The 26,847-nt window shown below is 40.4% G+C and overlaps 1 protein-coding gene across 4 annotated transcripts in view; it reads right to left on the bottom strand.

Moving 5' to 3' along the window:
• UNC5D (unc-5 netrin receptor D) overlaps positions 1-26,847 on the bottom strand; it is a 608,576-nt gene that overhangs the window by 297,332 nt on the left and 284,397 nt on the right. The window lies entirely within an intron of this gene.

Genomic DNA, 26,847 nt, shown 5'->3' with positions numbered 1-26,847 from the left:
GTGGAAGAAGACAAAGGGTAGAAAAAGGTCAACAGTCCTCACCTTAAATGGGTCACTGTAAGAAAGAAACTAAAATAATTTTCGCCAGTGTTTCTCAAGATTGTAATACCTAAATGCCCATCGACAAATGGATAAAGAAGATGTGGTACATATATACAATGGAATATTACTCAGCCATAAAAAGGAACAAAATTGGGTCATTTGTAGAGACGTGGATGGACCTAGAGACTGTCATACAGAGTGAAGCAAGTCAGAAAGAGAAAAACAAATATTGTATATTAATGTATATATGTGGAATCTAGAAAAATGGTACAGATGTACCGGTTTGCAAGGCAGAAATAGAGACCCAGATGTAGAGAACAAACATATGGACACCAAGGGGGGAAGTGGCAGGGGGAGTTGGTGGTGGGATGAAGTGGGAGATTGGGATTGACATGTATACACTAATATGTATAAAATAGGTAACTAGTAAGAACCTGCTGTATAAAAAATAAATAAAATTAAATTTTAAAAAAGATTGTAATACCCTCCAAAGTTCAAGAAATTGCTCTTGGTCAGATTATAAGAATCCTATCACATAAATTACATTTCTTCCCTTGCAATTTAAGTTCTTAGTAAATTCAATTAGTTTTTTAAAAATAGATAATGGTAAAACTTTCTAAGAACCAAGGTTAATGCAGCCAGGTAACTAATGAAGTGACCTCAGGCCTGATTACTCTTTTAATATTTTAATATGTGGAGAGACAGACTTCCTTCCCTTATTCATTTTATCTGTGTGTCTTTGAGTAACTAGTCCTCACAATACATGGTGAACTGAGATACAGTGCAAACACATCTGCAATCTGCTCTCACATTCAATAACTTAGTAGACATACACATTCTGTAGTAGAGTATCCCTAATTTATACCCTAATTAGAAACGATACTTTATACAGATACACCTCTAAATTTTCTATAACAGGAGAGTTTGCCAAGTAAATTTTAAAAATGTAAATAAGACTGGAGGAAGAAACTGTTGAAACTAGTTTAAAAACTCCTATCTTTCAAAGACTTCAGAAGCCTCCATTCTACATGAGGGCTAAGTAAATTCACTTAGTAATCTACTCAGAGAATTCAACTCTATTTGCATGACTATGAATTGAGAAAGTTATCAAACGTCTTTTTAATTTATGCTTTATGTTTTTAACTTGCCTTACCGCAGTACATAGATAATAGTTGAGATTGTATGGGGTTGAGGTGTTCTGGTTGGGTGTGTTTTCCGGTTAGAATTGTAGCATCTCAGAGTTGGAATAAAATTTAAATATAACCTTATCTCAACACCCTTCAGATGCTTGAACTTCTATCAACATATTGTCCATCTTCTGCCAAAGCACATCAGGTGAGGAGGCAATCATTGCCTCTCAGTGTCCTTTTCCTTCTAAGAGTCAGAGGCCCAGAAGATTCTGGCAGTGGTTAAGCTTAATCAGCTCTGGAGTCAGAGAGCCTGGATTCAGATAACCCCATATCACTGTGAGATCTTCAGTAATTTATTTAACACCTAAACCTCCATTTTCCTATATGCAAAATAAGAACTTCCTCCCTACGGTGGTTGTGAAAATCAGAATTTAAACCATATAAAATGCTTATTATTGTGTTCAGGATATTGAAATCAGTGTTGTTTTTGCTATTGTTATGATCATTATTCTGCACACTGGGACAATGAGAATTAGCCGGAAATCATGTCAATTAGAATTATACAAGACTCATCTATTTCTTGGCATCTCAGGGTTTTACAGCACCTCATGAAGCCTGGTTACCGAGAAAGACCAGAGTTCAGTGAAAGAGGCGCTGCTCATATACTGACCCTAAGGAGTAATCTAGAAATCACTTCTGAGAGGAAAAGTCCCTGAAAGCTTGATTTTCCTAAGAGCTGTGAATTCTTACACATGAAGACTCAACAATTGATGAATTGGGGTCTTGCTAGTTGGATTCCAGTGAATAGAGACTTCACTATATAATTGGCCTATCAATTAGTCCCAATTGGTAAATTTTACTGTACATTTGTCCCTGTCAAGAATGAATTAATAATTTAAGTGTGACATTATATAAATACCAGACATTGATGTATGTGTATCATCTTCAGTAAACATCAATATTCCCATTAAGTCCTTGAGAGTGGCAAGAGCAGGCCAGGTGATCAGGAGGAAGTTTTGCAGGACCTCTGTGAACCACACAGACCCAAAAAGAGTGCAAAAATCACCTCCTGAAAAAAACAAGGAACTGGGTTCCAATAAGTAGACTGCAAAACTGACTTGTCTTGCCAAGCCAAGACGTTGGGCAAGCTGTCTGTGTTTGAGTTCACTGGTGAAGCTATGGTGGTGTTTCTTGGGCTCCGGGCAACCACACGGGGCAGAGGTTGTAAGAGGCTATTTGTCACAGCCTCAATAATGAGGCTTTATTTTCCCTGAAGGAGTCAGAGCCAGGAGCTGGTAACTGGTCACAGGTGTGCACACATGCAAGCACCCAACCAATGATGCCTATTTCAACTTAGGAGCTGATGAGAAAGTATCCAGAGCGGGGGAAGAATACAAGGAAAGAAATTCAGCATGTGCTATGTCCCAGGGTCTCCAAGAGCCACATTTGCCTCAATTATATACAATGGAATATTACTCAGCCATAAAAAAGAACGAAATAATGCCATTTGCAGCAACATGGATGGACCTAGAGATTTTCATACTAAGTGAATTAGGTCAGATAGAGAAAGACAAATATCATATGATATCACTCATACATGGAATCTAATTTTTAAAAATGACACAAATGAACTTATTTACAAATCAGAAATAGACTTACAAACTTGTGGTTGCCAAAGGGGAAACATGGGGCAGGGGTTACATCAGGAGCTGGGGATTAACTTATACACACTACTATATATAAGATAGATAACCAACATGGACCTGCTATATTATAGCACAGGGAACTCTACTGACTGAATACTCTGTTGTGATAGCCTATATGAGAAAAGAATCTCAAAAACAATGAATATATGTATAACTGAATCACTTTGCTGTACACCTGAAACTAACACAACATTGTAAATCAACCGTACTCTTATAAAATAAAAAAAATAAAAATAAGTTAAATAAAAAATTCTTAATTCCCCTGGCAAGCTAGCCAAGCTACAGATCTTTACACAGGCTCTATATTTGGCACTGTGTTCCCTTTCTAACAGCAGGGCCCTACTCATCTGTACCCTTTCCTGGACCTCCCTTCCCACTTCTTGGCCCTGGTGCATCACCCTGTTTCCCATGAAGGCCACCTGCCCTTATTCCTACTACTTTGACGCAATAAGAGATATATTTTCCTTGATCAATCCACAAGAAATGAAGCTGTGCTCCTCCTGGGATATTGATTACTCCCTCCTGCCCCCACACTCCACCCTACACAACTTCCCTGTGTCTACGTAATTTCTGCGTATAGACCTTTATCCTACGACACAGTATTAAATAGGAGGAAAGAGCATGTGTCATCAACCAGACACCACCTGAACTTGCACAATTTTAGTCCCTTAGCCTCCCTGGGGCATCATATCCTCCTCCTGTTAAGGTGGAGTTGGTGATATCCACCTTAAGGAACGGTGGCAAGAATCTAAGTAACTAATTCTGTATTTCAGACATTAGCTATTATTAATTCAAACTATTTAAGAGTTAAAAATATGCTTACAAAAAAAATCAAATCTGAGGCATGCATACTGCTATATTTCATTTTCAGAAGGTGGCAGAATTCTGCCATATATACCTCCGATTCACTTCTAGACTACAGACAAAGCCCTACATCTTTCTTTTCCAACGCTCTCCCTCTCTGCTCAGCCTAAGCTTATCACCAGTGTGTGTAATTAAGGGGCTTAGTGCTTGGCTGCCATTCTAAGAGGCACAGCCCCTGCCACGGTGCCACCTGGCAATCTATCAGAATTTGTTTTCTGCCATTTCCTGCTCTGAAAGCCTCTTTTTGAGAGGAAGTTGGAAAAGACATAGAACCAGTTTCTACTTCCCAGCGGGAAGTGTGCCATTTGTCTTTTTGGAGGGCTCACTCTTGACTTGCCTGTTTAGTAATTACAAGAGAAGACTCAAAGGCAGTGGCTCGGTAGAAACTCTCCCTGTCTTTGTATTTCTTTTCAGAGTCCAGTGAGTGACAATCTTTCTCATTAGAAAACTCCTGGTGCTCCCTGATCAAGTCAGAATGTCAGGCCCTAAACAGATGAAGATAATTTAAAAAACTGAAACGGGGGCTTCCCTGGTGGCGCAGTGGTTAAGAATCTGCCTGCCAATACAGGGCACACGGGTTCGATCCCTGGTCCGGGAAGATCCCACATGCTGCGGAGCAACTAAGCCCGTGCGCCACAACTACTGAAGCCCGTGCGCCTAGAGCCCGTGCTCCGTAACAAAAGAAGCCACCGCAATGAGAAGCCCGCGCACCGCAACAAAGATTAGCCCCCGCTCGCCGCAACTAGAGAAAGCCCGCACGCAGCAACGAAAACCCAACGCAGCCAAAAATAAATAAATAAACAAACAAATAAATAAATAGTTTAAAAAAAATAAAATAAATAAAAAACTGAAACGATCTAGACCTAGGTCAGAGTTTCAACTTCTCTTCCCAGCTGCATCTGAAAATAACCATTAACTTCAAACAGAACAAACTAAAGACCCTCCAAGGTCACTGCCTTACAAATGCACTGGAGTCCACACAGTGAGAAAACAGCATCAGGGTGTCAAGAAATTTCCAGACGGAAGTTTCAAGTTTTTAAAGCATTCCCCCCTGTGTTAACCCACTGGTTTCTTATAACAGCCCTGGGAGATGTCATTATCAAGTTCATTTTACTAAGAAAATTTTAGTGCCCAATTTGCCATCTCAGGACCAGTGAGTGCCAAGAACAAGGGCTTCTGACTTCAACATTTTTCCATCAAACCAGAGCCCTTGCAACCTACTCAGTTCCAAAAGAAAGGTTCCTATGTATTTTTCTTCTCGATTTGTGTTTTATCAGTAACTGAGACCCATGACAATTTCTCCATCTGCCAGACTGTGTTGTCACGGTCCTCCAGAACCCTGTTCACAAAGCCATTCTTAATCACACAGACAAGGACGGACTGCGTCTAACGGCACCGATAACCGCGGCATTTCACCCACACTGCGGGTCTGTCAACAGGGGCTGATGAGAAGGGAGATCCTGATGGAGAGGTGCCCGAAAGGCTCAGCCCTACAAAAACACCTTCAAAAGGGATGGATTAACCTGACCAACATGATTCTGAAAACTCAGGACAATATTAAATTAATCAGTTAAAGCAATATGGCCCCTCGTCTACTTCTGGAGGTTGACAGCCCTCTTCCAACAGTGCTGATCTACAAAATCATGCCTGTCCCACTCGGGATCCACAGGTCCCTTCCATCCCACAGTCCTTGAATGCCTACAGAGTCATTAGCCTGTGCTGGACCACAGCTGCCCTGTTCCAAATCCCCCTGATAACATCCCCTGCAACGACTTCACTGGCGCTCTCAGACTCCTCAACAGATGGGAGTCCTACCCAAAGCAAACAGGTCTCTGAATTAGGCTTAAGTTATAATCCTTACTTTGTGAGCTCTAGAATCAACAACTGGCCCATCATTTTCTAACCGTGTGGCCTTAGGCAAGGTATTTTTTTTTTTTTTTTAGCTGCAAGGCATGCGGGATCTTAGTTCCTCCACCAGGATGAACCCGTGCCCCCTGAAGTGGAAGCTCAGAGTCTTAACCACTGGACTGCCAAGGAAGTCCCTTAGGCAAACTATTTAAATCTTCTTAACCACTGGACTGCCAAGAAAGTCCCTTAGGCAAACTATTTAAATCTTCAAACTTCAGACTCTTTGTCTCCGATGCTGAATAGTTCTACCTACATCTCTAGTGGATGCCACTGCTCACGAGCTTCTTCCTCTTTTTGAAGAGGAACCCCATCTACTACTCTCCTTTGCAAGGCTCTGCAACGTTTTATGCCAATCTGGATAATTCCAATTCCATTTGCCTTACCAGTAATAGGCATGGGAAACAATTTCGACCATTAAGATGTGAATGACAGTAATGCTAGGGGACTTTGAGGCTTAAAAAGATACACTCACGTAGAAAGGACCTTTCTTCTGCTAGACAATGTTGTGTCTGGATGTGATGGCTGGAACGGCTACAGCTATCTTGTTACCATGAGTGGAGTCAGCCTGAGTATACATTCAGCTAACTTGCTGAGGATTATAATGTTCCAAAGTACCTGGTTTTCTGACATCCTCAATGAATGGTTGAATTAATCACTTAAGTTGCATCGAATAATAAATATTCTTATAACTTAGAGCATCTGAGTCAGGGCTTTTTCCTACCATTTCAAGTTGACAGAAAGCATATTAAACGATAATTATGACAATATCTAACAACAAATGTCTCAATGTCAATTATTATTTGAAACATGTCAGTATATTAGCTTATTTGATTATCACAACAATCCTTTCAGGCTGTTAGGAAATAGCACAGAGAGGTTAAGTTACCTGCTCAATTCACCTAGTAGGGAGCAGAAAAGGAGGCATTTGAGCCCAGGCGATCTGGGTCAGAGCCAACCACTGTGCAAAATCTCTTTCCTTACTTACATACATTATCTCATATGGGGATAATAGGCTTATTAGCTTTAAAAATAAAGTCATCTAGACAACCTCTAATGCAAAGTTGGAGGAACTTAAATATGCTGGTAATTTTGTACTAATGATGATGTGTTTCATATGCTTCCGACAGTATCAGCAATCTCTTCACCCACTGTAATTGCTTCATCTCATCCCCCAGTATCTGAGTTTATTTTTTGCACTGACCTTCACCACAAACCTCCCAGTGGTTTCTTGATGGTCTACACCCCCATCATCAAACTGGTCACAAATGAGCCCCGACTTACGCCTGATTCTCAATGCTGGCTTTTCTTCTCTCTGGAGCTTCCAACATTACATGCCACTTGGACTCCCAATTTTTTCATTGATTTTTTAAAATTATTTTTTGAACAATTGATTTAGTCTCTTCAAGCCAGCTTAGCAGAGTAGCTTCTGGACATTCAGTGGTACTAGGACCCATTTTCCTTTTTGTCTTCTAAATATTCCCTTAATTTTCTGACATCCTTATCCATCATTCCCAAGTAATTGGATCCTGAATACGTTCATATAATCCCATCCTTACCCAGTCTAGAATAATGACTCTTTTATCTCTTAGTGGCCTCTGTGAGTCTGGCTTAGTTGTTCCTCTATTTGCAGAGGACACTTGAGGATGGAAACAGGTTGCTGAATGGTGGGGGGAAGGTGGATTCTGCTTTCCTGTGAGGAAGGAAGAGCCATCACAAAACCACCATGACCAGAGTCCTTAGCTATATAGTTTTAGAGCAACAATATGTAATACTTCTTGGTATTCCCAAGATGGCTTGAAAACTAACAGCTAGCATTGATAGATCATCTATGATAAGCAATGCCCAAGCAATGATGTATATCAGCTCTTTTAATCACCCATACAGTACTACCTTCCTGTTAGTTCTCCATATGACAAAGGTCGAAACAGAAAGGTTATGTAAGTTGCCCAAGGCCGCACAGCTGGTCATGGCTAACCCAGGCTTTGACCCAGGTGTCTGGGTCCACAGTCAGTGCCCTTTAACAACAGTGTCGTAACACCAGAACTAAGTGAGAATTTATCAATAACCATTGCTTCCTTCCAGCCAGAAAGTCCTGTGAACATGTGACCCAACCTCCCTCTAAACTTGACCTCATACCCTCCCCAGCCTAGGAGACCCTCATATCTTTGTTATCTTTCTGCCTCTTATCCATCCTTCGAGAACTAAGGCTAATTAAGATCAGCCGAACATGGCAACGGTCCCATGTGTTAAAAATCACAGGAGATAAAACTGTAAAGTAGGAAATATTGTTTCTTGAATGTAAGTCATATGTGTTCAGTGTTAATGAACACTCTGCCGGGCACACAGGTAGCATGCATGTGACAGGTAGCTATATTTAATGTTCTTTTCACTGTCCCACTCTCTTTCTTTAGATATTAAGATAGCACCAAACAAGGAGGCATTTTTAATATACACTCTTCTGTAATGATGATTCAGAGGGAGGGACACTAGGGGTGGGAGTGGCAATTAAAATTCTAACTCCCTTTCTATTGAGAAAACTTCCAGCACAGCCTTTAAGCATTCTAATTAACAAAAACTTATGGAGAAGTTAAGAGTAATGAGTAGCGTAAGAGAACACAACTCTAACAGAGAGAGTGAAATACACAAATTCTTGAGCTGAGGTCAAATTCTATCTCTGACATTTGCCAGCTCTGATCTTGGGCAAGTCATTTCACCCAAGGGCAGATTCTGATGCCAGCTATACCTTTGAGTCCTGGCTTTGCCATGTTATTAAGCTGTGTGAATTTGGGCACTGCTGCAAATCACCCGGGGATGCTGTTAAAATGCACGTTCTGATGAAGCCATTCTGGGGAAAGCCATGACATTTTGTCTATCTACCAAACTCCGAAGTAATATGTGAATGGCCTACAGATCCACTTTGAGAAGGAGTTTAAGCGGTTTCCTCATCTGTTAATAAAAAAAGAAAAATGAAAAAAGAGGTATCTACCTCATAGAGTTTTTGATACTACAGCTGACCCTTGAACAACACGGGTATGAACTGCGAAGGTCCACTTACAGGCAGATTTTTTTCAATTGTAAATACTACAAATCTACACAAGTCGCGGTCAGTTGAATCTGCAGATGCCCAGGGCTGACTATATGTTATGTGGAGATTTTTGACTATGTGGAGGGGGGACACCCCTAACCCTCACATTGTTCAAGGGTCAACCGTATATGTGAAAGAAGGCTAGTTACTAAATGTTAGGAGCACTGAAGCTCAGGGAGCTTCCACTTTGATCCAGGCTGGTAAGGGCAGTCCTGAAATTTGTTCCTGCTCACACGCATATGTGACAATTCTGCTTAGATCTGAACAGTACCTAATCTTTATATTAAAAAGGACTTCGGGGATTTCCCCGGCAGTCCAGTGGTTAGGACTCCGAGCTCCCACTGCAGGGGGCACGGGTTCAATCCCTGGTTGGGGAACTAAGATCCCACATGCCCTGAGGCACGGCCAAAAATAAAAATAAATAAAAGCAAAGATGACTTTGGCTTGTAGGAAGGATAACTTTATGGGCTGCCCTTATCTCCAAGTTCAACCCACCCTGGGACTCTTTATTTATCTAGTTCTCTCTGTGCTTTAGGTAAGCTAATGCCATGATGTCCTTACCTCAGCGAGGCTCTGCAGAAATGAAGAGGGGGAACGTCCCATAAAACATGTTTATAATTGGCTATGTGAGACCAACACATTTATATCTACCAATGAGGATTAATATGCTCATAAAACACCAGTAGCAGCTGTCTCTCTCTCACCAGCTGAGAAGAAAGCATTATTCCACTGCAGTCTCTATTGTATTTAAATCCATATTTTACCTACATATATATTTACAAAAGTCAATTTTTAAATATTAAGTAGAAAGCAAGTTATAACAAAAAATCATGTCTCCCACACTTATTCAATGCCGAGGTTAAGAAAGGAAATCGCATCAATAACATGAGTCAGTCCCTCAAACACAAGGTTTTATTTGTTAAGACATCAAGTAAAGCACAAGATGGTGTTTGCTCATAGGTAAAATACCAAAGCAGGAAGTCCATAAGCTCAGGGGAATTCTACATTCATTCAAATAGATTCTAATGATGGTAAGAATGGGGGTAATTTAATCCAAATTGTTTAATTCTGAATGAGAAAAGAGGTGACTAAACGTTTCTCTTTCCCTTCCGTTTTGTCTTCTGTCTGTCCTTGCACAGAGACTTCAAAAACCAAGACAGACGCAGTGAAGCTTTGGTTCTGGGTAACTTGAGAGGTTCCCCCCAAAGGGAGTTCATTTCTCTCTCCCTCACAACACTCAGCCACTGCTACCTGGGGCACAGCCCATTGTGATCTGCTTTTGAGAGCTCTCCTCTCCTTAGTTTAAGATCTCTTGTACAGACACCTAAATGCAAGCAGCCATCAGCACAAAAGCAACATCTAGGGGACAAGCAGGCTGCAGGCTAGCCAATGAGGGCACTTTTGCTTTTAGCCTTTGTCAGGCAGCGCCCAGAAGTGATGGAGTTCTTCGAATTTATTTCTGACACTAAGCCCCTCTATACAGACGGACTTATTCTGTCTGCCTTGGTAATCACATTTTGTGAACCCTGTAAACTTTTCCACAGAGCACTTTCATGCCTGACTGTCTGCCTGCTTCCGGTCATCAGACATCACATTTACTGAGCCCCTACCATATACCAGCTAATGTGCTAGGCACCGGTGCACAAATCAGACATGTTCCCTGATGTCACCGAGCTTATGGTAAAGCACCCACAGAGGCACCAAGAATCGTGGTCCTCTAAATGCCTAAAGGGATCTTTCTCACTACTCCCCCGGCCCCACCACTTTTTATAACAGTTTTATGAACCCCTATTATAGGGTTTTTGGTTTTATTTTTAACTAACCCATTTTTTAAAGGTCGTATTTAGCCACCTCCACTCCCCAACGTAGACAATATCTGGTCAATTTCACAATGATATTGCCCAATCGTTTGCTTCAATTTCATTCATATGCATGCATTCAATCAATCACCAATCCTTTAACTGAGCATCTGTGGTATGTGGGCTTTGTACTAAGCATGAAGATAACCACCAGCCCTCAAGAGGCTCCTAGCCTAGTAGGCAAGGTGGAGACACTCAGTGAGTACGATTTGATGAGTAGTATAATGGGAAGTTCAGTGGCACACATATACAATGGAATATTACTCAGCCATAAAAAGAAATGAAATTGAGTTATCTGTAGCGAGGTGGATGGACCCGGCGACTATCATACAGAGTGAAGTAAGTCAGAAAGAGAAAAATAAATACCGTATGCTAACGCATATATATGGAATCTAAAAAATAAAATGGTTCTGAAGAACCTAGGGGCAGGACAAGAATAAAGACGCAGACGTAGAGAATGGACTTGAGGACATGGGGATAGGGAAGGGTAAGCTGGGACGAAGTGAGAGAGTGGCATGGGCATATATACACTACCAAATGTAAAATAGATAGCTAGTGGGAAGCAGCCGCATAGCACGGGGAGATCAGCTCGGTGCTTTGTGACCAGCTAGAGGGGTGGGATAGGGAGGGTGGGAGGGAGACGCAAGAGGGAGGAAATATGGGGATACACGTATATGTATAGCTGATTCACTCTGTATAAAGCAGAAACTAACACACCACTGTAAAGCAATTATACTCCAATAAAGATGTTAAAAAGAGAAGATGCCAGAGACTACTTCACAGTGGAGTAGTTAAGTCATTGGTTCATGCATACACAGCTTGACTAGAAACATAATAGAAGCATTTCACATCTTACAAGCCTAACATCAGTCAATAGAAGAGATAAAGACAAATATCCTTGAAAACTAAGTAATATTATTAGAATACATCACTTAATGCCATCAAAACATGAAATCAATTATAGTCAACCCTCGGGATCTGCGGGGGATTGATTCCAGGACCTACTATGGATACAAAAATCCACAGATGCTCGAGCCCCAGTGTCAGCCCTCTGTATTCACAGGATCCACATCCACGGATTCAACCAACCACGGATACAGAGGGCCAACTGGTTTTAAAATGAAAGGTGATGTACTCATCTGTCTGCTGTTTAATGCTGTCTTGGGTTTGAGTGGTGCGAGATAACGTTCATGCCTTCCCAATTTGATATTTTCACTTGCACAAAAATTCAGTTAGAATATCAGATGTTTTGCATTTGCAGCATGGACATTAATGAAACATGCAGGGGAGGGGGATGAGAAAATGACATGTTTGAGTTGCCATCATTCACATTTTTTTTTTCAGTATCATGCAATGTTCCCACTAATGAGTAACAGCTGAGAAGCAATATAGGGTATTCACTGTTACATATTAATAATGCCCTGCTGCTTGAGAGCGAAAACAGGCCTTTTACATGCTGCTTATAAACAGCTTATATGCTCCTGCAGCTTCTGCTTTGCTCCGTTCCTCCCTCCAAGCTACTCTTCTTAAAAGCTTTTCAACATTAAAACCAAAACTTTCAAGGGAGATGAAATAGGCTCCTGAAAAATTGCTTCCTCTGGCTAGATGGTGCCAGAACAGATATAATTAAAATATATTTACAACAGTTATTTTAAAGTCTTCACCCCAGAGAACAAAGTTTTGCCAACCACTAAACTCAGTGTAGTCACTGAATCACATGTGGTTTCTTTAGTGGCAAAACTCATCACTTTGGTCAGTTAAGTTATGATAAATCGAAGAAAGAAACTTCCATGGGGGAGAATTAACCAACAGCAAGGCTAATACCCAACTTTCACAAAGGATAACTGAAACCAAGATTCCTCCCAAATGCAACTACAGACTTAAGGTAGGTGCTTATCAAGCCTCCGGTCTGAATTGTCTGCTAATATATGGACTTGCAAACTGGCAGCAGGACAGTATTGAATGAAAGTGAATCCTGCCATGATCATAATTGCACCTGTGGTGTGTGCTGTTGATTCTTTGCTAGAGAAACACTTCATTTACCGAAGCTGTTGGTCTGAACCAATCCCCAAGCTCTTCCCTCAACTTGATTTGTAGATCAATTGTTGTGATTAAAGTAAAGGGATTTGAAGGAGCCAAATGCTGATTCAAACATTCCAGGTGCTTACAGCAGTGTTATTCACATCCTGCCTTAGACTAAGCTGGTGGAGTTCTTATTTCCAAGCAAGGAAGTCTCAGAAAATTGCTGAATGCTTGGAAGCTAGTGTGGGGGGAACAGGATCTACCCAGGGAAAGAAGAGTATGTGGATGAAAGTAATGAGAATATAGAGGGTAAGTTCGTAAAAACTAAATTTTTGCCAACGATGGTGTGATTCAGACACTTCCTTACGTGGTTGTGAGTTTCAAGCTAATGAAACTGGGTTTGCGGAGCATCTATGTGCACTCAACTACGACTCTGTGGTCATGCCTGATGACTAAATCCAGCCAACCACCTTAAGAGGAACCAAACACATCAATACGATATGTGCCAACATGGCTGAAACACAAGTCCTAAAACCAAACATATATCTGCACACATCTCACCCCATTTTCTTCCCGGGATACTGGAGGGGATCCATCTTCTTCTTCCTCCAAGGGTGCATTCGATCCTATTCCTCCTGCTTTTCCAGGATGCTCGCTTAATCACATTTTCCTTTCTTTCCTATAGTATACAGCTTTCCCATTTCCCTGTACTGATCCTTCTGGTCAAGATTTAGCTGTGATTAAATCTCTATCATGTTAATCAAAAACAGTATAAGATCTACACTCCACTATCTTTCTTCTCCTTCACAAAAGTGACCTACATTCATGGTTCCTTGATGCTCAATCTGTAACCTACTCAGTCTAGAAACAGTCAACCAACACAGATCCCACCAACATCACCAACGGTTTCCATGACGATAGCTCCAATGGACATTTTCAGCCTCCAACTTAATTTATAACATCTGACACATTTAACAACTCCCTTGTTCTTGAGATGTTATTTTGCTCTTGTTTGTCCTTAATCTCAAAGGATGTTTCTTCATGGTTTCCTTCAAATCCATCCCTGACACGATTATTAAAATGTTGGAACACCCCAAGGTCCAGTCCTAGGTCATGTTTTTTTCTTGTGTTCTTTCTATCCATGTTCTGAGCTTCAATTTACAAAAAAGGCACCTGACACTTGACATGTCCAAAACCTCCCTCATCTCTCCCTTCCTCATTGCCAACCCTGCCTCACCTCTGGTGCTGCCCCTCTAAAGGAAAGGTCCCACCAGGTTTCAAATTGGGTAGGTCAGCTACAATATGGATGCACCTCAGATAGTCTGGTGAGTGAAAAAAGCCAGACAAAAAAGAACACAGATTCTATGATTCCATTTATACGAAATGCCGGTAAAAGGCAAATCTATAGAGATCAAAAAGTAGATTAGCTGTTGCCTAGGGCCAGAGATGGGAGAGGGGAGTGACTAAAAATGGGCATAAAGTTTCTTTTTAGGGTGACGGAAATGTTGTAGAATTAGACTGATGTTAGCAGTGCAACTCTAAAAACACACTAAATTTTATTGAGTTGTACACTTAAAAATGGATCAACTTTGTGACATGTAAATTGTACCTCCATAAAACAGTTTTTAAAAGTTACCTAAGTAGGAATTATGTTTGACTTTCCCCCCTTTTCTCTCTCACCTCCATTTTCAACCTATTCCTAGGTCCCACCCATTAGACTACTAAAATATTACTCAATTCATTCATTTCTCTCTATCACGCTCTAATCTAAATGAGCATCATCTTTTCCCTAACTATTGCAATGGACTTTTCACCAGAGTCTCCCTTCAGTTCTGGCACCCATAACAAAGTGTTCTCCACACTTCAGCCAGAAAGATCTTTCTGCTTAGAAATCCTTTATTGACTCCCATAAGTCCTTAGATAAAGACCACATGCCTTAAATGACCTGAAAGACCCAGTGTGACTGGCCAGCTGACCCCTCTCCAGCCTTTCACCCCAGTCTCTCCTCCCCACATCCTGCTGGGTCAGCTACATGTCTTTATCTGCAGTGTTCTTCCACCCCTCCTTCACCTGCTCAATTCCAACTCCCCCTCTGGGTAGCAGCCCAAGAATTAGCCTGAGGGAAATTAACCATTGGTTACTGCCCTCATAGAACCATGATTCTTGTCTTCAGAAAACTAATCCCATATTACTCAGCCATAAAAAAAAGAATGAAATAAGGCCATTTGCAGCAACATGGATGAACCTAGAGATTATCATATTAAGTGAAGTCAGAGAAAGACAAATATATCACTTATATGTGGAATATAAAAAATGATACAAATGAACTTATTTACAAAACAGAAATAGACCCACAGACATAGAAAACAAATTTACGGTTACCAAAGGGGAAAAGGGGGGAGGGATAAATTAGGAGTTTGGTATTAACATATATACGCTACTATATATAAAATAGATAACCAACAAGGACCTACTATATAGCGCAGGGAACTAGACTCAATATTTTGTAATAACCCATAAGGGAAAAGAATCTGAAAAAAAGAGATATGTATGTAAGTATAACTGAATCACTTTGCTATATGCCTGAAACACGAGACTGTAAATCAACTATACTTCAATAAAAAATTAAAAAACAAAAAGAAAACCAATTCCAGTTTGTAATTAAACATTCACCACTATGACAATTTGGGTTACTATCTGCCCCTTTTCCCACCCATGGAATTTGCATGAGAGCATGGAGTACATATGTATTTGCCCTTGTGGTCACCATTGTATCTTTAGCACCTAGACTAATACTTGGATGTAAACAATTAGTTCAAAGAATAGCTTCTCTGATAGTAATAGTTAATATCAACAACTTTTATTAATATATAATTCCTTTCTTAAGACAGTCAAAGGGTACAACATGGCTATTACTTTTAGTATTTCAATGATATTTTCATACACACACAATCCTTAATACACCTGTGAAATAATCTAGTTTCCTGATCTTCACTGAACCCAGGTAAACTGAGGACTGAAATGAACAAGCTAGCTGGTCCCAGAGGCCCAGAGAGGAGCAGCTAAATGGAGATACGACCAAGCACATAAATATCCGGCAGAAATTACTTTTAAAGCTTGTCTCTAAATCATGACTTTTCTTCTATTTAATAGAATGAGCCTCTGCCAGCCAAATAGAAATTTCACACTCCTCAAATTCTGCTAGGAAAAAAATGTTTTGACATCCTTTCCTTATCTCTACATACACCGACTGCTCCTGGGGCTTCTGTATGACAGCACCTCCGGCAAGGCCAGATTCCTCAGCCTCTCTTTTCCCTGTGATTAAAAATAAGCTCCCAACCATCACTTGGCAATAAGGCTAGTTGTCAGGCGTCTGGTCCCAACTCAGACACTCTTCTTATGCCCTGGGCAGAGCTCTGAGCCTCACTGGGCCCATTCCTGGAGCACCACCCCCTAATCCAAAACCAGGAGCCCTTAAGAGACCAGACAGAGAAAGAAACCTGAAATTCTGGGTAGGAACAGTGCCAAAACTATGTTTCTAAGATTCTTCTATCAGAGACTTTTTAAAATAAAATCGTTGAAAAGTACAATGAAAACAGGACAAAGGAAAGTTCCTTTAAAAAAAAAAAATACATGTGAAAGATGAAGAACTAAAATCACAAAAATTTAACTGACAAATTTTGATGTTGTAGATGGGGACAAAATTCTGATTTGTCAGCATCATCCTGGACAATGACATCTAAATAAATATTCCAAGCATTTGACTCAACTTATGCAAGGCTCACACTTTAGAAATTAGAATTCTGCCAGTGTGTACAAACGGTTTGAATAGCAAATAGTGAATGGAGAATACCGCTTTTGACCACGGTCACTATCTACCTGTAATTCGTAGGAAATCAATTCTTTCCAGAGATTATAGATATTCTCTCTAAAATAAACATAACACTTGGCGCTCTCATAGGATTTTCCGAACAGTACCCAAAATATTGTAGTGTAAGTTTCTAGGAGTTTAGGAAAAATATATTGTCAATATCATTTACCCAATTAGGGTAAACACACCTAGCATGTCAAAGAAGTTCACAGTAATGCAAGATATTGTTAGAGCATAACAGCATGTTTAATATACATTATTTCATTTTCTTTAGAAACATACTGAACTCAACTCTTAGGAGCTGTTCTGAAGAGAAACATTTAATTAGATTCTGTAATTACTGGAAAACGCATAATTTTATATTTAACTTTATAATACTAAGCACCGATAATCTCACAGAGAAGGCAGTTTGCATATTTGTTGAGCGTTCAGGAGAGGGAAAACCAACTACAGGGACACTTCAAACATTTAGAACAGACAGGAAATATAGAGAAGGTGAGAAAGGTCACTTTGAGAATTTGACTCTTTACTTGGCATCCATTTTACTAAAGGGATCCATCTACTAGTAAAAGGTGACTTAAATCATCTTTCAAAGTATTCAAATGTCAGTTATTTAAAAACAAAATTATCAAAAATCAAGTTAATTTTCTAAATATTTTCATGGATATTCCTTTTGCTTAAGAAAAAATTCACGTATCGTTTTCAGTAACTTTTTTCCCGGTATAAACTAGAAAAACCTAGAAATGCAGGGTCTCCTATTCACAGAAATATGGTAGAAAGTTTATCAATTAAAGAAAGAAAATAAGTCTCCATTAAAACCCCTTCTAAATAATTCTACAAACTTAATATAACTTAATATTCTGTTGAATTAAAAAATACCAAAATCTCAGTATTAATAAGAAAGAAAAAATTTAATAACACCCACAACTCTTTTTGTTTTAATGCCATTTGTGGGTTTGGAATTTGTTGGTTTGTCTAATTCTTGTTTCGTGATTCAAACAACCTAAAGATACCTTGAAATTATTTGCCAACTGGAAAAGCAAATTCAGTAAATGTAAACATAGGACCAACAACGTAAGGAAATTCTAGTGAGTTTTAAAGCATTTGGCTCCCAGACCCACTGTGACACAACATTTCATACAACACACAACCTAGACACTCCCTCTCAGAGAGACGGATAACAAGATTCCTATTTTCAAGACTAGGAACAGACACTTAACTACAAAGTGAACTGCCTTTTTTTTTTTTTGTCACAGGACTCCTTGAAGCGTATCTTAATTGTTAATGAAATTCGAGTATAGATACGAGCAAATTTTCAGTCACGCATATGACAGCTTCTGGGACCCCAAGTTCTCAACCACTGATGGCCAACTCTAGTTTTTCCTAGATTAAGGATGAAAATGCTGGTAGTCCCTTTATATTTCCCTCCTTTGCACCCTGACGAGTTCATTTCTTTTACCTTACATCTTGTCAGTTAAAAAAGATGAAAGATCAGAAAAAGAAGTCTAAGCTCTGAAGCAGAGTAATAACATAGCAATCTGTTTCTTTTGACCTAAACTTGAAGCTCTTTCTTTACCAATGACAAGAAAGTGTAAACTTATATTCAGACTCTAGAAAGAAAGCCAAAAAAGAAAAGTGCAGCATTCAGGAAACAATGGAAATTAAAGAAAATTAGCTATCAAAATATTTGAGAAGATTTAATTCTTATTTATCTAGTACGTGCTTCATGCAAAGCCATCTACCAAAAGGAAGTGGATGGGCACTCTTGTCCCCTTACAGCATTACAAGAGTGATGAGAAGGAATCGGGTTTTTAAAAAAGCTAAGGAACAAGGGACTTGATTAATAAGTATTCCCACATAAGCTAATGAGAGTAATGTACATAGTCAGTGTCTGGCAAATAAAAGTCTGAGTGTAGAATAAATAAGAAAAAGGAGTTTAAATACTAGAAGCATATGACAGGCTGGGGCTGGGGGGTGGGGGGTGATCAGACCAAAGGATACATATGTCACAAAGTAACATTTGGAAGCTCTTTTTTCCCTTTCCTGTTTGTCTATTTCTGTTACCCTTAAACCTTAATCATGAAAATGAGAACACTAAGTAACATTTAACCTAACTCCTGATGTTTGCTTTACTGAATGTACACAATGCCTTGCCCAACTTGTTGATCCATTTCCTGGATTAGAAGGAGTAAGAATGAAGAATAAGTAGTTAAAGAATGACTGCTTCTCTACCCCCAACTTCCCCCTTAGCAAATTTGCAGGTGGACCACTCCGGCAAGACAGCATCCAAAGAAAGATCAGGAGAAGCCAGGAGTCTGCATGCAATGGAAAAATGATGAAGAATCTGACCTCCTACCTTAATGATGAACTGAGGTCATGTCCCCTTTTTCCCTTTAAAAACTGTCATGGCTGAGCAGAATCTTCAGAGTTGGTCTCTGGACAAGAGTCCACCTTCTCCCCAGGTTGCTGGCTTCTCTGAATAAAGCATCTGTCCTTTCTACCAACACTTGCCCCTCAATTATTGGCTTGTGAGTGGCAAGCAGCCAAACCTGATTTCTGTAACAATTTTGTCAATCTCCAAATACCACTCCTAGAGGCTTCAAAACAGAAATAACTGAGTTGTGGATCCCCTCCCACAAGGAAATAATTTCTAAAGTGTTGCCTTCTTGGAGTACATTTTGAGTATGTTATGTTACTAGCCACCAAGGATGATAATGCTGGGAGGTTCCTTATTTTATGGAAATAAACATATAAAACATCTAGTTTTTAAAAATTAATTAAAATGGAAGGACATGGTGATGGAATGATCTAGAGTTGAGGTATCTTTAAATGATGACATCTCCTGTTTAAGTCAAGTGAAACAATTTATCAAGCCTAAGCCGATTGTTTAAAGCCAAGTCTGTCATAATAATGGTCATTAATAGTCAGTATCTCCCTAAGTCAGTTAATGTTTATTTTGAAAAATTACACATGGTAAATAAATGATCATACCTTCTCTAAAAGAGAGCATCTCTACTTCACTTTCACAAAGGGTTCAAACATCATAAAGAGATACTTTCCAGAAAGGTGTCCTTGCTTGATGATACTTATTATAAAGATACTTTCTTTACCTAAAGTTCACTCAGTAGCCTCAACTATCTGAATGTAAACAAGCAAATGGAAAGCACTGATAACCTCTTAAAAACTACTAATGCTGCAAAATTCATGCACTAAGAATTAGGCTATCACCACAGCCTACATGTGCTTACTTTGCAAGCAACTATAGCTAATTCAATTATTTAAGCACCCAGTGACTAAAAAAAAAATCAAGTAAGGAATGGGGAAAAGGAATGCTACAGGTGAGTGAACGGAAAGGAAAAGAAACAGCCAAAAAGAGTTAACAAAATTTTTGTTAAAAAAATAATAAAAGTGACAAAACTGTTCCTAAGAACTCCAGGTACAGAGAGCCACGTGAAGCCTTTTAATGAAATGACAAGCAGGGCTAAACCTTTTAATGTCTCCTGAGCGCCCCCCTCTCTTCCAGAGGCCAGCAGAATAATGTTCATAATGAAACCCTAAATCACCCAAAACGTCTAATGCAGGGCCACTCTCTGATATACCAAGCTAAGGATTCATATAATGTGCTTTAAAGACATCTCTATCCAAGATTATCTGGTGTTTCAGTTTTGGTACAAAGGAAACTTCGGTCATCTAGATATTTCTCTTCCATGAGCCTCCAAAATCCTTAATAAAGCAAACAAATGAGGGATTTCTATGCTCATGTTTCTGGTGGCTGCCAAAAGGGAGAACATAGAATTGCTAAATAAGGAAACCTCTGGTTACAATAACAACCAACTCACAATTTTAAGAAAACATACTATAACATCCTTATAATGGATCCTTTCCCCTGAGGTTATATTTAAGTCAAGTCGAAGTTTGTATGAATAGTGATCATTTAAATGGGTAATATTTACTAATTGTGGAAACTCAAAAATGATCTTCAACAAAAACAAAAAAAACATAAAAACAATCAAAGCTGCATGTAATTTTAACTGAGCATACATCTTTCATGCACACACCTCAGGTGATATCTCATGATTCCAGAGTAGATGGAATACCCTGGATTGCAATGTTTAACTTTTGCAGTAACTCAAAGCATCATGTTTGTGGAAGCAGACATCATAGATACAACTGACTCTTTAATAAGTGAACAGTTCAGAATTATATAATTGGAAAAGTTCCCAAGTGTATTAGATTCCTAGGGCTGCCATAACAAAATTCCAGACCAAGATCATGGTATCAACGGGTTTGCTTTCTCCTGAGGCCTCTCTCCTTGGCTTGCAGATGGCCACCTTCTCACTGTATCATTACATGGTCTTCCCTCAGTACTGCACACCCCTGGTGTCTACTGTCCAAACTTCCTGTTCTTATAAGGTCACCATTCCGATAGGATTGGGGCCCACTCTAATGGCCTCATTTTAACTTAACCTCTCTAAAGGTCCTATCTTCAAATACAGTTACATTCTGAGGTACTGGGGACCAGGACTTTAATACATGAATTTTGGAGGGACACAATTCAGCTCATAACACTTTGCCCTCTGGCCCGCCAAAATGCATGTTTTCGTGTGCAAAATAAATTCATGCCCACCTCAACAACTCCTAAAGTTTTAAACCATCCGATATGGGATGGGCATCATATGTAATACTCTAATCTCATCTGAATCAAATGTGGGTACAACTTGATGTATAATTCCTCCTAAGGCAAAATTCCCCTACAGCTATGAACCTCTGAAACCAGACACATTATCTGCTTCCAAAACACAATGGTGAGACAGGCATAAGATAGACATTTCCTTTTCAAAAGGGAGAAAAAGGAAAAGAGGGAAAAAAAAAAAAATCATGGGTCCCAAGCAAGTCTGAAACATACCAGGGCAAATTCCATTAGATTTTGAAGGCTTGAGAATAATCCTCTTTGGTTTGATGCTTTTTGGTCTAGGTCCACCAAGATGGCGGCCCCACCTCCCAGGTTCACTGGGTTGACAGGGTTGACCCTGTCCCACTAAACACAGGCGGTAGCCCTGCCTTCTGAAACCAAGGAGGGGACAGACTCACTCCCTGGGCCTGTGTCATCTGAGCCCACAGTGGCGGTGGCACCTCTGCCACTCTGAATCACCTTGGAGTCATCCATCCTTCCCTTTCCTTGAAGGACAAGACATGGTCACTGCCAGATAGCTCTTGTTCATCCAGTAGAGGCTCAGAAATCTGACAAGTCTTCCTTCATTTTTATCCCATGTCTGTCCCCTGTAGCCCAAGCTGGCTGTATTTCTGCTGGTCCAACCCCATCTCTATTCCTAACTTCTGCTGACATGGCCAACTGGATCTATGAGTCGCACATGTAATCTCTTTATCAAATGACTGCCCAGCCACCCCCTTGGTGTTCTCTTCAGAAAATGCTTTCTCATTTTTTTCCCAACACGGATAGGCTGAGGATTTTATGAGTATCCAAGTCCTGGTTTCTTCTTGCTTCCCAATTCTTTTTTTTTTTTAATCTATTTATTTATTTTTGGCTGCATTAGGTCTTCATTGTTGGGTCTTAGTTGCTGCATGCAGGCTTTCTCTAGTTGAGGTGAGCAGGGGCTACTCTTTGTTGCGGTGCATGGGCTTCTCTTGTTGCAGAGTATGGGCTCTAGGCACGCGGGCTTCAGTAGTTGTTGCACGCGGGCTCAGCAGCTGTGGCTCGTGGGCTCTAGAGCGCAGGCTCAGTAGTTGTGGCGCACGGGCTTAGTTGCTCCGTGGCATGTGGGATCTTCTCGGACCAGGGCTCGAACCCGTGTCCCCTGCATTGGCAGGCGGATTCTTAACCACTGCGCCACCAGGGAAGTCCCACCAATTCTTTCTTTCATTTCTCTACTCTGGCATTTTACCCTAAGTAGCAGGGAGAAACCAAGTCATGCCTTCAACGCTTTACTTAGAAATGTCAACTAATCCCCAACAACATGTACAAATCCTGCCTTCCACAAAACACGAGAACACGATTCAGCCAAGTTCTGTGCAATTTTATAACCAAGACTTCCTTTCCTTCAACAGCATGTACCTCATTTCTGAGTCCTCACTGATTAAAGTGAGGAATCACCACTGGAGTCATCCTTCCCTTGGATGTCCCCCTTTCTACCAAGAGTCTCTCCAAGACAGTCTAGGCTTCTTCTAACACGTACCTCAAAAACTCTTCCAGCCTCGACCCACTGCTCAGTTCCAAAGACACTTCCACATTTTTAGGCATTCGGTACAGCAGAACCCTACCTTCCCAGTATCAAAATCTCTATTAATCAGGGTTCTGTAGAGGAACAGGATCAACAGGATGTATATGTGGTCTCTGCTAGTTTTCCCAGATCTGCAAGGATAGAGAGTAGACTGAAGATGCAGGGACAAATTGCAGTTTGGGTCCAAAGGCAGTTGGCTGGCAGAATTCTTTCTTGCTCAGGGGAGGTTAGTGTTTATTCTATTAAAGCCTTCAACTGATTGAATGAAGCCCACCTACATTATGAGGGTAATATCCTTTATTCAAAGTCTATCAATTTAAATGTTAATTTCATTAAACAAGTAAACAAACAAAAACAGATTCACAGAAACATCCAGAATAATGATTGACCAAATATCTGGGCACCACGGTCCAGCTATGTTAACACATAAAATTACCCATGACACCAAGTATCATTTCAATTTTATAAGGCATATGTGTCAGGTGCAGTGCTATGATCCATCATGAGATCTGCAATGATGGTGAGCTTCCAAAGACTCTGATAATCTTCACCTTCTAAGAAGAGTAACTAGACTATAACTGCTTAGTCATCGAGCATAATAACAACCATCTGCTGAATCTTAGCTCTAACGTTGTGACCTGGGGTTGGATAGTATGGCCTGGGATTCTGTCACTGTTCTCTGCAAGAGTCCTGGGCTAGCAATATTAAGACAAAGTATCCAACCTCAAAAGCACCTAGTTCTACGACCCAGAGACAGTCCCTTCACATCATTCAGCCTGGATTTCCTTAACTGCTCAAAGGGTGCATTAGAAGATAAGGTTTCATCCATCTTTACGAGGCTAATACTGAGGGTAGCCTCTTCAGACATCTTGGGGAATCTCCATGAGTTAGAAACTGGACACACGTGACACTTTCATATGGACAATAATGATACTAAATTCACTGAAGTAGGTACTCATTTTGCATTTTTTTTTCTAGTTTTAAAGACAGACATTATTCAATCACATATCCTTAACCTGATTCCTTGGTGACAAAGCATAGGCATTCTGACTACCGCTGGCTTTGATCTCATGCAACAAACCAGTCAATGACGACGATTAAAACAAAAGCAAGTTAATAATCATTCTGTTGTTGTACCTCAACTCTAAGTTTGAATTTTTCTTTTCAGATACAGATCCTCTTAAGTTTCCCATGGAGTAGGAAAGGTCAAAGACCATTCTCATATTTATCACGAGGAGAAGCTCAGAGCGAGAGCTCTGATGTCTCCACATCTCCTTGGGTCCCACTCTGAATCAGCATCGATACAGAGATTGAACCTCTTCTGGCTCCCTGCCCCCCACTCCGTGCACTTGAGTTTGTGTTTAGGGGATGGATCCTGTGAAACAGCACGCACTGGATGAATCACTACAGCAGAAGGAATTCGTTCTTACGTATGCATAACAGGAATTAGAACGTGCCCCTCACAGAGCTCAGCAAATGGTTTTTCTATCTGCTCATGCTAATTAGGAAACTACTGAAAATATTTCCCATATTTAAAACGGCACCTCTCCTCATTGAATATGGCAACCCTGCTATGAATCAAAGCTGAATAATAATCCATCACTGTCAAAGGTAAATTACTGCCTCAAAAAAATTTAAAAAGCAGTATGACATTTAAAGCATTGAGAAATAGCTAGTTCCCCGTGTGATCTCCAAGGTACACACAGTCCTGGGTGAAATGAGCACCATGGTGGCACCACAGCTGGGGCAGGTCATGTGCAGCTCATACCTGAGACCTCAATGCCAACAACGGGGCCCATGGTGAGCAACCATCGTTTGATCATCTCCCCTGTGTCTACTATGGTTTTTACATATACTATTTCATCTGATTCTTGGAACAACTCAGATTCTGATCATGTCCACTTTACAGATCAGAAAACCAGACCACAGCAAAACCAAAACTGTACTCAGGTTCTCATTACTAGGAAAAGGGGGAATCAAGATTGACAAGCAAAGTCTGTCTGAATTCAAAGACTTCGTTATTTTCACTGCTCATACTGCCCATGCTACTTGGGAGATTAGAGCTATTTGGGTGGGTGGTACCACAAAGCAGCAAGGGAAGTGGGTCAACATACTGGACATTAATGCAGGATCTAAAATATAAAATTACCTAAAGCTTTCTATGCAGAGTACCTTACCATATAATGGAGTAATTATTTGCCTTATGTTATAGAAATTAAATGATACTCTTCACATCAAGTCAGTGTGTAACCCACAGTAAGAATATGATAAACCACAAGATTTCTTTCTAACTCTAAATTCTGAGATTAGAATATATTTCTCTTAAATATATCAATAATCAATTTGTCCATCTCTCAGTAAGGTTGTCCTGAAGGTATTCTAGAAACAGATACTGGCTCAGTCCTAGGGCTGTAGGAGAGATTACTATTGTTTATGACCATCAGCACCAGGATGAACTTTAAGGCAAATAGCAAAATACATGGTATCAGTCTTTACTTACTACGTCACTAACTATCCTCCTGCCTCCTCTGTTTTCTGTGCATTTAGCGTCTCAGGGTTTTTCTCTCATGAATTTATGGGTTTTTCCTGTCGTATCAGAAAGTAATCCAATGAAATTACATGCAAGTATTATGTTGGTGACTTAGAGTGCTACAATCATAACATCCTTGCTTCAGTAAAAACAAAACAATTTCAAAGAGGAGTCTCTTTAAGGCACACACATTAATGAGTGCTGTTAAGATATTGAGAATTGGAATCAGACCACCTGGTTTTAATCCAGGCTTTGCTAGCTCTATTAACATTGAGCAAGCTGTCCAAGGAATTCAAAGGGTTGTTATAAGTGTTAAGCAAGGGATTGAAAGTGCTTAGCATGGTGTCAGGCACATAGTATGTACCTGATACGTGTTAGCTCTCCTTCTCGTAACACTAAACTCCATGTCAATTAAGTCAAGGAGAGCCTTTAAGATCTCTAGGATGATCCTTGCCCAAATCATGCCTTACTGCAGGGGTCCCCAACCCCCGGGCTGCAGACCCGTCTGGCCTGTTAGGAACCTGGAGGAGGTGAGCAGCAAGCAAGTGAGCAAAGCTTCACCTGCTGTTCCCCATCACTTGCATCACTGCCTGAACCGTCGTCCCCCACACCCCATCCGTGGAAAAATTATCTTCCATGAAACCGGTCCCTGGTGCCAAAAAGGTTGGGGACCGCTGCCTTATTGGCACCGTGTACCCATAAAACAGGCTGGGATCAAACACGCAACATGTGGCATCTGCTTAAGAAGCTGTACTAGGATTCTGCCATAGATTCTGAGGCAGGAAACAGAACTGCCCTGCCTTCTCATGGGAGGTACCATTAAATTCATTCTTCTCTCTGGCTCTACCTGTAGGTAAGAGCATAGAAAATCTCTACCACTGAAAAGTCTATCCATAAACATTTATTTTATTGGGAAAGTGATGATTAAGACTGACTTGGTCCCTGATCTCACGAAATACATATATATATTCTATTCGGGGGGGAAAGACTGAAACAAAAGTAGATTAAGAAACAATAATTAGTTTGCAATGAATGGTGTGAAGGAAACAAGGTAGAGAGATGCAAACAAGGTAAAGAATGTTGGGAGGACCTATTTTAAATAGGAAGGTCAAGGCTGCCTCTCTGAATAGGTGGTCTTTCAAGTGAGACCTGAAAGACAGGGAAGAGGGAGATTGTTATACACAGTCGAGGGAAAAATATTCAAAGCAGAGGAAAGGGCACTGGTCCTGAGGCTGGAGAGGGGTAAGTGTGTTCAAAGCAATGAAAAACTAGAGTGGATCAACAGGGAAGAAGAGCGACTCAAGAAGGGGCCATATTAGTATCCTAGAAGCCAAATCATGCAGCCCTTGAGGGACAGGGTATGCCTTTCACTGGAAGGTCAGGAGAAGCCATCACAGGGTCTAAGCAGGGAGTGATACAACCCCATTTACCTTCTAAGAAGATCACTTTTCTACTGGGTGAAGAATGGCCCTCGATGGTGCCCAGGTGAGAAGAGGGAGACCAGTTAGGAAGCTGCTTCAACGACAGGAAAGGAGAGATGGTGCCCAGCACAGGAAATCAGTAGTAAAGATGAAGAAATAAAAAAGGTAAT

This window comes from Balaenoptera ricei, chromosome 21, assembly GCF_028023285.1.
Source record: "Balaenoptera ricei isolate mBalRic1 chromosome 21, mBalRic1.hap2, whole genome shotgun sequence".
NCBI lineage: Eukaryota > Metazoa > Chordata > Mammalia > Artiodactyla > Balaenopteridae > Balaenoptera > Balaenoptera ricei.
This window is presented reverse-complemented; position numbering and strand designations above follow the sequence as displayed.